This window comes from Coptis chinensis, chromosome 4, assembly GCF_015680905.1.
Source record: "Coptis chinensis isolate HL-2020 chromosome 4, ASM1568090v1, whole genome shotgun sequence".
NCBI classification, from domain to species: domain Eukaryota; kingdom Viridiplantae; phylum Streptophyta; class Magnoliopsida; order Ranunculales; family Ranunculaceae; genus Coptis; species Coptis chinensis.
The window spans coordinates 80,103,541-80,115,893 of record NC_141459.1 but is presented as its reverse complement, the minus strand read 5'-3'; the positions used below and the strand labels follow the sequence as shown (position 1 = coordinate 80,115,893).

General features: G+C 39.6%; 1 pseudogene across 1 annotated transcript; it reads right to left on the bottom strand.

The window, feature by feature from the left end:
- Positions 1 to 416: 416 nt before the first annotated feature.
- Positions 417 to 3,199, bottom strand: LOC147505015 (phytosulfokine receptor 1 pseudogene; annotated as a pseudogene). The gene is made up of 2 exons (XR_015221034.1): positions 1,250 to 3,199; positions 417 to 1,142 (listed from the first exon to the last, which is right to left on the bottom strand). The product of XR_015221034.1 is annotated as a phytosulfokine receptor 1 pseudogene (transcript).
- Between the last annotated feature and the right edge of the window lie 9,154 nt (positions 3,200 to 12,353).

Genomic DNA, 12,353 nt, shown 5'->3' with positions numbered 1-12,353 from the left:
AGGAGATAAGTACTCCTTATGTGGCTTCTCGAGATCAGTTAGCTGATATCTTCACCAAACTAGTGATTCGTCCAGTTCTGAATTATATTGGTAACAAGTTGGGAATGAGCGATATCTACGCTCCAGCTTGAAGGGGGGTGTTAAAGTATGTAGTGTCGGTCTCACACATTCCATAAGTGTGAGACCGTACCTTATTTAGCTTGTTGCTATTTTGGTTATTCCATCTCTAGTATAAATATATGTATTGTAGGTTAGAGTAAATATACTCTAAAACCCTACCTTCTACTTGTGCCTCCATCCTTTCTTCTTCTTCTACACACTCAATCACCTTAACCTAACCAGTTAACCACCATATGTATCTTCTAGCATAATTTAACAATATTCAAGTGCAATGAATAGCATAGAAACCTGTTGCATAAAGTTGGTATTTTGATTTCACTGCATCTTTCATTTCAGCTTGCAAATATCTTCTAAGAAGCTAGCATCATTTAAGCATTTACTGCTTATTTCAAGTAGGGGTTTAACAAAAACAAGAGAAAACAGAGATGTAGTAAATTACTAATGGTTTTCCAAATTATGTTTTTAGCATGTATCGTACATCAGTTCCTAATACGTGTTCTTCGGCTTCTTTTCTTAGTCTTGGGTAACACGAAAACTGACATGAAGCAAATACCAACAACAGGTACAAAGCCTGTTGCAAATCCAATTCCTAATGCACGACGATCTATAATTGCCATTCTATGTTTCTTCGGTTTGGCTTCTGAAGTAGGAAATTCTGCAGGTATTGGAATATTTGAATGATCACAATACACATTTGTAAGGCCAACATTCCCTTCGAAACTCGAACAAGGGTAAGTAGGGAACTGACCAGCTGAAGGAACCATTCCGTAGAAGTGATTATGCGCTATGCTGAACCGAGATTGGTCAACGAAGGGTGGTATAGTTCCTGACAAATTATTATGAGACAAATCCAATACCTCTAAGCTTTTCATACTGGACAAAGTGTCCGGAGTTGGACCTGAGAGATTATTCTGTTTCAGATCCAAGATATGAAGCGCTCTTAAGTTCCCAAACTCTGGCCATATTGATCCAGTTAGGCTCGCTACAACAGAAAGGCTCAATTGCAACGCCATCTGGTGTTGCTACAAGTATGAAACAGCGCTGCTAATGATCAGTAGCAACGCCAATGTGGGCGTCGCAAGAAGCGCTCTTAAGTTCCCAAACTCTGGCCATATTGATCCAGTTAGGCTGTTGTTATATTACTAAGGTCCAAAGTTGGTGGAAAGTTCCAAATATAATTGTATACCAATGCATGTGGAGGATTTTTGGTCCAATAAAATGGGGGATTTATGGAGGGGATTCCGGATGGGGTATAGGGGACGATTAGGCTCCTCAGTCCAGTCAAGCTTCCTGGAATATTTCCCAAAAAAGAGTTGTTCGACAAATCGATGTAAAAGAGTGATTCAAGCGGTCTGAACAAGTCTGGAATCATTCCACTTAAGCGGTTCCATGATAAATCCAAAACCTGCAACTTCGTGCAGCTGCTCAACCACTGTGGCATCAGACCAGTGAGACCACAATATGGAATTACAAGTGCCTGTAAGCTACTAAATTGTGTATCTGTATAGGCAGGAATTTTTTCATCAAAGAAGTTCAAGGTCAGAACTAGGATCGTGAGATTTTTTGCATTGCTGCAAGACCTCTAGCGCAGCAGAAATATTATTGAGACTAATATTTGAGAGTGTGAGGACAGAAAGAGACTGGAGGTTCTTGAAGCTTCTAGGAACTTGTCCACCAAGGGGCATCCGAGCAAGATTAAGAGTTCGCAAATTTCTACAAAATGAGAGGCTATCAGGAATGGGTCCATGGAATTGATTAGAACTTAAAGTGAGGGAGCTTACTTGTACCATTGCTGTGCAATTTAGTTCAATAGGGCCACTGAGAGAATTGTTCCTAAGATTAAGATACATAATAGTTGGAGAGTTTGACAAAGAGTGAGGTAAATGATTGATGAAATTGTTTGAATCAGCATTAAAACTCTCAAGCTTTCTCAAGCTTAAGAAAACGTCAGGGAGAATTCCAGAGAACCTATTGAGCGATATATCCAGTTCGACAAGATCAGTGAGGTTACCTGCTCTGTCACTCAGTGGTCCAGACAGACCATTTTTCTGAAGATGTAACAAGCGCAACTTTTTTAGCCAATATAGATCCTCAGGCAAAGCCCCTACGAGGTTATTTGAATTCAAGAAAAGGTGTTCTAGCAATGAGCAATTCCCAAAACCAGCTGGGACATTCCCAGAGAACTTATTCATGGAGAGATTAACAACTTGAATTGTCGAGTTATTACACATACTTGTGTCCATGGCACCATACAGATAATTTCCTGACAAATCAAAGAGACGTATTGTCGGTAGCTCGATGTTACTAGGAAGCGATCCGTATAAGTTGTTGTCACTCAAATCAAGCACCTTTAAGTTTCTCAAATGGAATAGTTTCGTCGGAAGAGCTCCACCAAGGGAATTGTGAGAAATATTAAGGGACCTTAGTTGGTCTAAACCAACTAGTGATTCAGACAGAACTCCAATCAACTTTCTACTATCAAGCTCCAAACCAACTACTCTTTTGCTTGAATTCAAACCCAAAGGCAAAGAAGACTCGCACCCGACTCCAACCCAACTACAACAATATTCAGACGTACTGCTCCACAAACTGAAATCTGATGTCAAGCCTTTCATGAAACCTCTGAGTGCTATAAGGTCATTCAAGTTACAGGTATGATTCTGAGAATGCAATACATGAGCATGGAAAGAAAAGACTAAGAAGGTGAATAACAGCCAAAAGTATCTGATGCCCATTATATTCAAATAGAAGAATAAGGAACTAAGATATTAATAAGATAAAAGCATTTGAGACTAGAAGAAATACCCTGTTTTGATTCTCAAGGAGGAATAAAACACCTATTTATTCTACAATTCTCTCTGTATAAAGTATGTAAGTCTTCAACAAGTCCAGAAAATGATGGATGACTTGTATGACTAGAACTCAAAAAACAACAGCTAGAATTTGTACTCACTATAACTTGGCCATTCATTGTGAATTGTGAGAGCAGTGATTAGTTTATAGGGAGCAAAATATCTTTGGAAAAACTATGGGGGATAGGTTCAATCTATCCACCACACATCTATCATATTTTGACACCTTGATTAATCACACACACACATATATATATACTCCTAATTAAATACCTATATTTTCTCTTCGATAGTTCAATCTTTCACTTCTCTTTTTTCTTTGGTCAAAAAAAAAAAAAAAAAAAAAAAAAACCAAATTAATTGTGCACGAGAATAACCAACTCGCCAAAAAAAAAACACACACACTAGGCCAAGTTTATTCATTTCTTCTCCTTGTTCGTTCCCTTCTTATTTTCTTTTTTTATATAAAAAAAATATATTTTTTCTCTTTTATGTCAATTTTTTGCCACTTATTATATCATTTTGTTTTTGGTTGCAAACTTATTCTATCACTAGCTTGTAGGCCCGTGCATACGCACCGGCTCTTTTGAAAATATTTTGATTTTTTTTAGAAAATTGGGGCTACCGTTTTAGTCGTTAACCCGTTTTAATTTTCTAACAAATTGTTTTAATTAAGTTTTAAAAACCCGTTTTTTTTCAATTGGGAGAGAGATCATGTTTTAATAGGAGAATAATTCTTGTTTTAATTAGATGTGCTAGATTTTCCCTTTTCAATAGGGGAGGAATTCCCATTTTAATAGAAGAATGATTCCCACTTTAATTAGAAGTGCTAGAATTTGTTTTAATAGGAGAGGAATTCCCGTTATAATAGGAGAGGAATTCCTGTTTTAATAGGAGATGACGTGGAATTTTAATAGGTTGCAAGCACTTCATACATGTAAAAAAAATCTAAATATTTTTAAAAGACCCATGCATACGCACCGGCTCTTTTAAAAAAATTTGCTCAACAATCATAACAAATCGTGATTCCTGTTTTTCGTCGGTAACCTATTTTAATTTCCTAACAAATTGTTTTAATCAAGTCTTAAAAACCTGTTTTAATTTCTTAACAAATTGTTTTAATTATGTTTTAAAAACCCGTGTTTTTTAATTGGGGGAGGAATACCATTTTAATTTAGAAATAAAGAGTTTTTATGCTACTATTTGAGTTTTGGTTTTAAAAGGAAAGGAGATTCCCATTTGAAGTTGGATTTTAAAAGGAAAAGAGTTTCCCGTTTTAAGTTAACTATTAAGTTGATGACATGGAATTTTAATAGAGCTCGAAAAATACCCCTTGTGGGAGCTTTAATATTAAGATATATATTTGGTAGATAAGATTTAGGAGATAAATGGGGATGTAATTAGGGGTAGTGAAATGAGTGAAATTGATATTTAATTAGGAGCTAAAATAGGGTCGGGTTTAAATATGGAAAATAAATTGGAGTCTTAACTAGAGTAATCAACTAATTGTTAGAAAAATGGATTTGCACAAATCCATTGAAATATAAATGAGTAATTTGTCTCCCACGTTATCCCACATTGAGATGAAATGAGTTTCTCTTGAAACCGTACGTAAAGTGAGAAAAACCTTTTCGAAAGGGTGCATTGGTTTGAAAGAATGCATTATGCCGAAAAGGTACGACCTTTCGAAATGTGCACTGGTTCGAAACAGTGCATCGTGCCGAAAAGGTGTGACATTTTGAAATAGGCACTGGTTCGAAACAGTGTTTTATGCCGAAATGATGTGTCCTTTCGAAACATGTGACTTTTCAAAGAGTTGTTTACTTTTTCCCAAGAGTCACTATGTTGTTTCGAAGAGGCACCACTCACCTATAAATAGTGGATGAATTTGGAGAGAAAGATACACCAGATCACACAGAGTTCTGATCTTTCTCTTTTCCCTCTGTTTTTAGTCAAATACTATGTTGTGTTCGCTGAGTCTATAGAATTGAAGTGCTAGCTTTCTATAGAAGGAAATCCATTCTATCTTAGGAGACAGTTTCCCATCAACCTTCAAGCACCGTGTGGGGGAAAATCTGTCTTAAGGACATAGTGAATCTTCATTAGGCTCGGATTTAATAATTGGTAAATTAAGTTCATTAGTTGAACTAAAGGTTTGTTCATGATATATTTGTTATGTCAATTTGATTTTCTTGTTTACTTAACAATAAGTATATTTTTGGAATAAGTTTTCTACAGTAATCACAATATGAAGATGTGTTTAGGACCAAAGATGGTCGTCCTAAGCGCTATGGACGGAAGTTTTTCCCGGTTAAGACCTTTTGTTCTTGGGTGATCTTGGACACACCCATAAAAACACTAAACTAACTAAATTTTTTTCCATACCCCAATAACCGCCTCAATCTAATAATATCTCCCAAATTAATTTGGGGTATTTCCAATAGGGGAAAAAAGATTTAAAAAATAAAAATAAATAACAACACGTCTTTTGGAAGAAGAAATAATCAATATCACTTTTTTCTTTTGAAAGAAGAAAAAAAAGAATATGTTCTTTTTCAGTTACAAGTGAAGAATGTAGAGTATCTAGGGTTTAGTATGGATGTATATTAAATAAATGATGGATGTATATTAAATAAATGACTTGTTTTGTCTAGGGTACATCTAATAAAAAAAAAATGTAATTTAGGAACCTAAACGTGTCTAAAATAATTTTATTTATTTATTTTAAAGTTGGGTGTAAGTACCCTCCGTTTTACATTTCATATCACTACAGCACACATGTCCACACACCAGGTCGTTCTTCACCAGCTCGTACCAAGCCATTAGAACGTACCAACGACCCAAACCCAGGTCATCCCAGACAGCAGTTACAGCCATATATGGAAGCAAATGATCTAGCGCAATCCTAGAGTTCAGTCAACGCACCAATCAAGGAGACATTTATTTTGTAACATCAGGAGTAATGTCACTACATCAAGATAGCACAAAATATGGATTTACACTTGATAACGGCCTGGAGCAAATAAGGAAGGTCAGCTTAAACATCTATAAGTAGAGAGAGATGAACTACGTAAGGCTTGATTCAAGTTTACCCCAAGAAATTTGATACATAGGCAACTTTTGTCCCAAGTAAGAGTGTATCCATTCCCTATCAAACAAAACATCAGGTTGTAGACCCAAAATACCAAACATCTACATTGGCGCCGTTTGCCGGTTTGTTTCCTTGAGAAAACACACAAACTACTTTCTCAAGCCCACGAAGTTGGTCATAAAAAACCACCATGGAAGCATGATTCATAGTTCAACCTGCAGAATGAATGCTACAGTTGCGAACTTGATAGAGAATAGAGAGTGGAGAATACCTCACCATGTCAGAAGACATTTGTTCGATGTTATATTACAGATGGAAGAGGTGGTCACTTTGGGGAGAGAAGACGATCGAGTGGTTTGGTCAGTTTCTTTAGATGGAGAATTCAAGCATAAAAAGACATATAATAGTTTGAGGAATTCAAGACAAAGTAGCAAGTGGTATGAGATCGTTTGGTATTCAAACCGAATACCAAGACATTCATTTATTTCTTGGTTAACACTGCGGGGAGGATTGAAAACGATGGATGTGCTCATGGAGAGGAAGGTGGTTAGAACTGACATGTGTGTCTTATGTTGGAGGGAGAAAGAAACAACAGTACACTTATTTTTCCAATGTAATTTCGCAATATACATATGGCAAAAGGTAATTACCAGTGCAGGTTATATTAAACAAAGGAAGCAGACATGGGAAGAAGAGTTAGAGTGGGTTATCGAGAAAGCTACAGGGAAAGGGTGTGACAAAGATGCGCTGAAACTGATTTTCAATGGATTTATCTATGGAATTTGGCAAGAAAGGAACAGAAGGGTGTTTCATAATACTCAGGCAACAGCAGCACACATCATTAAAATGGTATTGAATGACGCAAAGACAAAGTTTCGGTCATGCAAGTTTAAGATGAAGGAGGGGCCGAACAAAACCAGACTCGAGGATATATGGAATATTAAAATAGAAACCGAGAGGATTGAGATTAAGTGGTGCAAATGGGAGAAAGCTGGAGAAGATATATGCATATTGAATACAGATGGAACTCTTCAAGGGGCAGAAGGAGGATGGGCAGCAGCGATAAGAGATTACAATGGGGAGGTGATGGCAGCAGCTCATAGAAGGGCAGATCATAATAGCATAGCACTAATAGAATTACAAGGACTGATGCAAGGACTAAAGCTGGCTACAATACACAACATAGAGAGAATTAAAGCTCAGATGGACTCAAGCGATGTGGTCTCTTTCATGAAGAACAAGGCAAAGTACCCATGGCATGCAACGAATATGATGGATGACATACAACACTATGTAGGGAAACTAGATGTGTTTTCTATTGAACATGTTTATAGAGAGTATAATAGATTAGCAGATGCACTAGCTGCTAATATTCCTGCTCTTAGATTTATAGAGATTGTACATAGTTCATTCTTGGAAGATGTAAAGAAAATTGTATATGAGGATGCAATAGGCAAGGAATATGCAAGGATGTAATCAGCTCTTTTGATCTTTATGAAAAGGGGTAAGGGACCTCTCTAAAAACCCTGCTTATCTACCCAAAAAAAAATATGGAAGCACAGCTACAAGCCTTAGCAGACCAAATGAAGATTCTCTAAGATTCGTTTATCGCCCTCCAACAAGAAAACCAAATAATGTGCATGCAAACAACTTCCAACACCAACAACGACACTCCAGACGCAGGGGAGCACAACGCAGTCACAGCCCTCACCACCACCACCAATCAAAGACTAGAAGACTTCGCCCAGAGGTTGGAGAAGTCAAATGAAAAAGCCAACGCGATCTAGATCGCTCAAAAGATGCTCTAGTCATACAAGACATCACTATTCACCATTGAAATTAGGGACAAGCAGCCTCCCTCAGAATTCATATCTCCAAAGTTCCCACTTTACGACGATAGCTCGTGTCCAGGCCATCACGTAGCTCATTTCAGCCAAATCCTCGCACTCTATAGCGCTTCAGACTATGATTACCTGAAGTGCAAACTCTTTCCAGCCAGCTTAAAGGATGGAGCACTAGACTGGTTCTACACGCTCACCCCATATTCAATCAGTAACTTCGACAAGCTGGCTGAGTTGTTCGCAGCGGAGTTCGTCCACAACAGGAAGAAACAAGCCGACATGGACTCCTTATTTCAACTTAAGTAAGCACATGGCGAGACGATCCACATTTTCCTAAGACGTTTCAAGAAGGAACTCCTATCAATGGAACCAAGCCTCAAAGACAGCTTTGCAACTTCTGCATTCACCAACGCCCTCTTGGACGACTTCGAGCTAGCTGGGTCTCTAATGCGCAACAAGCCAGAATGCTTAGACGACCTGTACCACAGAATCGACAATGTACATCAAGTACGAAGAATGGATGGCCTAGCGCAAGGGCCAAGAAGTCCTCGCAGTAAGTGACAAACGAGGACCCAAAGAAAACAATCACTACTCAGGCAACAACAACAACGACAACAACAACAACAACAACAACAACAAGGACTCCAGCTCCCACAAGCCCTCATACACCAAAAGAGAATTCTCCAACTTCTTTAGGACGCCAAGCCATATCCTGAAAAAGATATATACAACACCATACTTCAAGCCCAACATCAACAAAGTCATAGCAATCTAAGGACGTCCATACTGCCACTTCCACAAACTCCAACACTACGACACAGATGAGTGTTGGAATCTCAAGCATTACCTCCAAGACTTAGTCGAAAAGGAAAAACTGAAAGAGTTCCTGCTAGAAAGCGACCTCAGGCATAAGCTGAATGCCAATCGCCACAGAAGTAGGAGTCAAAGCCATGAACGAACTGCTCATAGAAGGAGCAGAAGCAGAACAGCCCAACGATCTAAATCTCCAGGTTGGTCGAGACACAACAGGAGACATTACTCCTCCGACCACGATGAGGAAAAGGTAATCAACATGATTACAGACACCTCTAACAACAAGACCTCAGGTCGTGAAAAGTGCCGGCGGGTAGGAGCACTACAAGAAATCTATCACCTCTCCTACAAAACTGAGGTGATCATTCCTACTAGCTCTCAAACAACAACCGTAATTTCATTCACCAAAGAAGATCTAGACAAGGTGTGAATGATGCCCTGGTAGTACACATCAAAATCAACGGGTGGAGAGTCAAAAGAATCCTCATCGATCCAGGCAGCTCCTGCGACATCCTTTTCTATCAAACATACAAGGGCATGCACCTGCTAGACTCGGTGATGATAGAATCAAATGCACCACTCTATAGGTTAAACGGAGACCGCACAGATGCCATTAGAGACGTCATCTTACCAGTCTCCATTGGAGAAAAAGAGGACATGGTCAAAATCTCAACACGTTTCAGCGTGATTGATGTCAAGTTGTCCTACACTGCCATCTTAGGTCGTAGGTGGATCGACAAGATCCAAGCAGTTCCGTCCACCTTGCACCAAGTGTTGCAGTTCCCCGAACCCCGAGGCATCATGGAGCTCAGAAGCAACCAACTAGAGGCTCATCGATGCAATCAAGTCAACACAACAACCACAACCAAACCTCAGGTCGTCCAAACAAAAGAAAGCCCAAAGCTGCAAGACCCTCAAGCTTCCAGCCATCCAACATCAGCAGCAGACAAGCTCAAAGGAAAACAAATACAAATAGAACCAAGAGAAAAAGACAATCTGGGCATAGATGATGACCCAAAATTTGTTTATGTAGGGGCTAATTTAGACCCCAAGCTCAAAGAGCAACTTGTCAAATTTCTATCTCTCAATAAAGATGTTTTTGCATGGTCGTATGTTGATATGCCAGGAATTGACCCTCAGGTCGCTTGCCACAAATTAAATGTAAATCCAAATGTAAAACCTATCAAACAACGACCTAGGAAGCTTGCACTCAAATTTCAGAAAGCCATCAAAGAAGAGATAGAAAAGCTCAAAAATGTTGGATTCATCAGAGAAGTTGAGCACCCAACCTGGCTAGCTAACATCGTAGCCGTTCCCAAGAAAAAGGGCTAGGTACGAATCTGTATAGACTTCACCAAGGTCAACAAATATTGCCCCAAGGATAGCTTCCCCCTACCAAGGATCGACATACTGGTAGATCAAACTTGCGGACATGAACTCCTATCGTTCATGGACGCATACATTGGGTACAATCAAATACCACTTGCAGAGGAAGACCAGGAGAAGACGTCCTTCATAATCGAACATGGAATGTTATGCTACAACGTCCTACCATTCGGCTTGAAGAAACTATGGAAGTCTACATAGATGACATGGTAGTAAAAAGTGAAAAAGTTGGAGATCACATTTCTCACCCACAAAAAGCCTTTGAAAGGTTGCGCCAAAATAAGATGAAGCTCAACCGAGCAAAGTGCGTATTTGGAGTAGCTTCAGGAAAATTCTTAGGATACCTCATCTCACAAAGACGCATTGAAGCTAACCCAGAACAAATACGAGCTCTCTTAGAAATGCCAGAGCTAACCTCCAAGCAACAAATCAACAAACTATCTGGCATGGTTTCAGCCCTTAATAGGTTCATCTCACGCGCATCAGACAAATGCATACCATCCCTGCAAATACTCAAGAAAGGTGCAATATTCACATGGATAGACGAATGCCACAAAGCATTCAACGACTTGAAGACTTACCTGTCAACCCCGCCCATCTTGTCCAAACCAAATGAAAGAGAAACATTGGGGCTTTACCTTGCAACTGCAGACTTTGCTATCAGTTCGGTCCTCTTTCGCGAAAGCGAGAGAATCGAAAAGCCAGTCTACTTCACCAGCAAGACGTTGGTAGATGCAGAAAAGCATTACTCAGCATTAGAGAAAATAATGCTGTCTTTGTTATACTCTGCTCGGAAGTTCCGATCTTACTTTTAGGCTCACAACATCAAGGTCATAACAGATGTACTAATCAAACAAGTCTTGAGTTCTAACAACAAAACAGCCTGCATGGCCAAATGGGCTGAAGAACTTGGAGAGCATCATATCGAATTCGCTCCCAGAACGTCTTGCAAAGGCCAGGTCGTTACTGATATCCTTGCTGACTTCCCCGTCGAAGATGTCAACTGGGAACCTGAGCCCATCACTACATTCCATCAACCAACCACCCCAGACACATGACACATCTACGTAGATGGAGCATGCAACAATAACGGTAGTGGACTGGGGGCTGTGTTAACTTCACCAAAAGGAACACAACTACAGAAATCAATCAAGATCGATTCGCAATATCAAACAATGAAGCGGAATATGAAGCATTGATCACAGGCCTACACATGGCACAACAACTACAAGTCCAAAAGCTCAAAGCTTACAGTGACTCGTAGCTAATCCTCAAACAGATCACTAAAGAATATGTAACAAACGGAGCAAACCTAGCCAAGTACGCTCAGGTTGTCAATAACATTATCAGCTCGTTCAAAATATTCTTTTTGGAACACATTCCCCGGGAGGATAATAGACATGCAGACAGCCTAGCTTTCTTAGCCTCGAAAACCCAAGAGACATGTCCTAGCACAGTCTACATCGACATCCTGGAAAGGTCCACCTACCAGTAGGAAAATATCAACAGCCTCACGGACTTTCAGCCCCCATCTGATGAAGAAATCACTCAATCTTAGATAGACACATTCCTGAAGTATATTTTACATGGTGGGCTCCCAGTAGAGGCAAAGAACACTCGTGCAATACAATTTCGAGCTCCCAGATACACACTGATCAACGAATGATTGTTTCGTAAATCCGTAGGAGGACCCCACCTAAGGGGTATAACTCTATGCGAAGGCCAACTCATATTTGACGAGATTCACAAAGGCGAATGTGGCAACCATGCAGGAGCAAGATCACTAGCTCACAAAGCAATCGCCCAAGGGTATTATTGGTCGGTCATGCACATCGAGGCAAAGACATATGTTCTCAAATGCCACCAATGTCAAACATTTGGCCACAACCATCTTAGTCCAGCATGAGAGTTGATGAGCATAGCCAGCCCATGACCTTTTCATATGTGGGGGCTAGACATCATGGGATCATTCATCCCACAAAAGAAAATAGGACTCAAATACATCCTAGCAGCCACAAATTACTTCACTAAATGGGTTGAAGCAATCCCACTAGTTCAAGTCAAGGAAGTCCACGTCATCAACTTTATATGGACCAACATCATCATAAGATTTGGTCTACCCCACACCCTTGTCATGGACAGCGGAACACAATTTGTTGGCACACAAGTCAAAGCATTTCTACAAAAATGGCACATTTCTCAAGCATTTTCTACACCTAGATATGCACAAAGCAATGGCCAAGCAGAGGC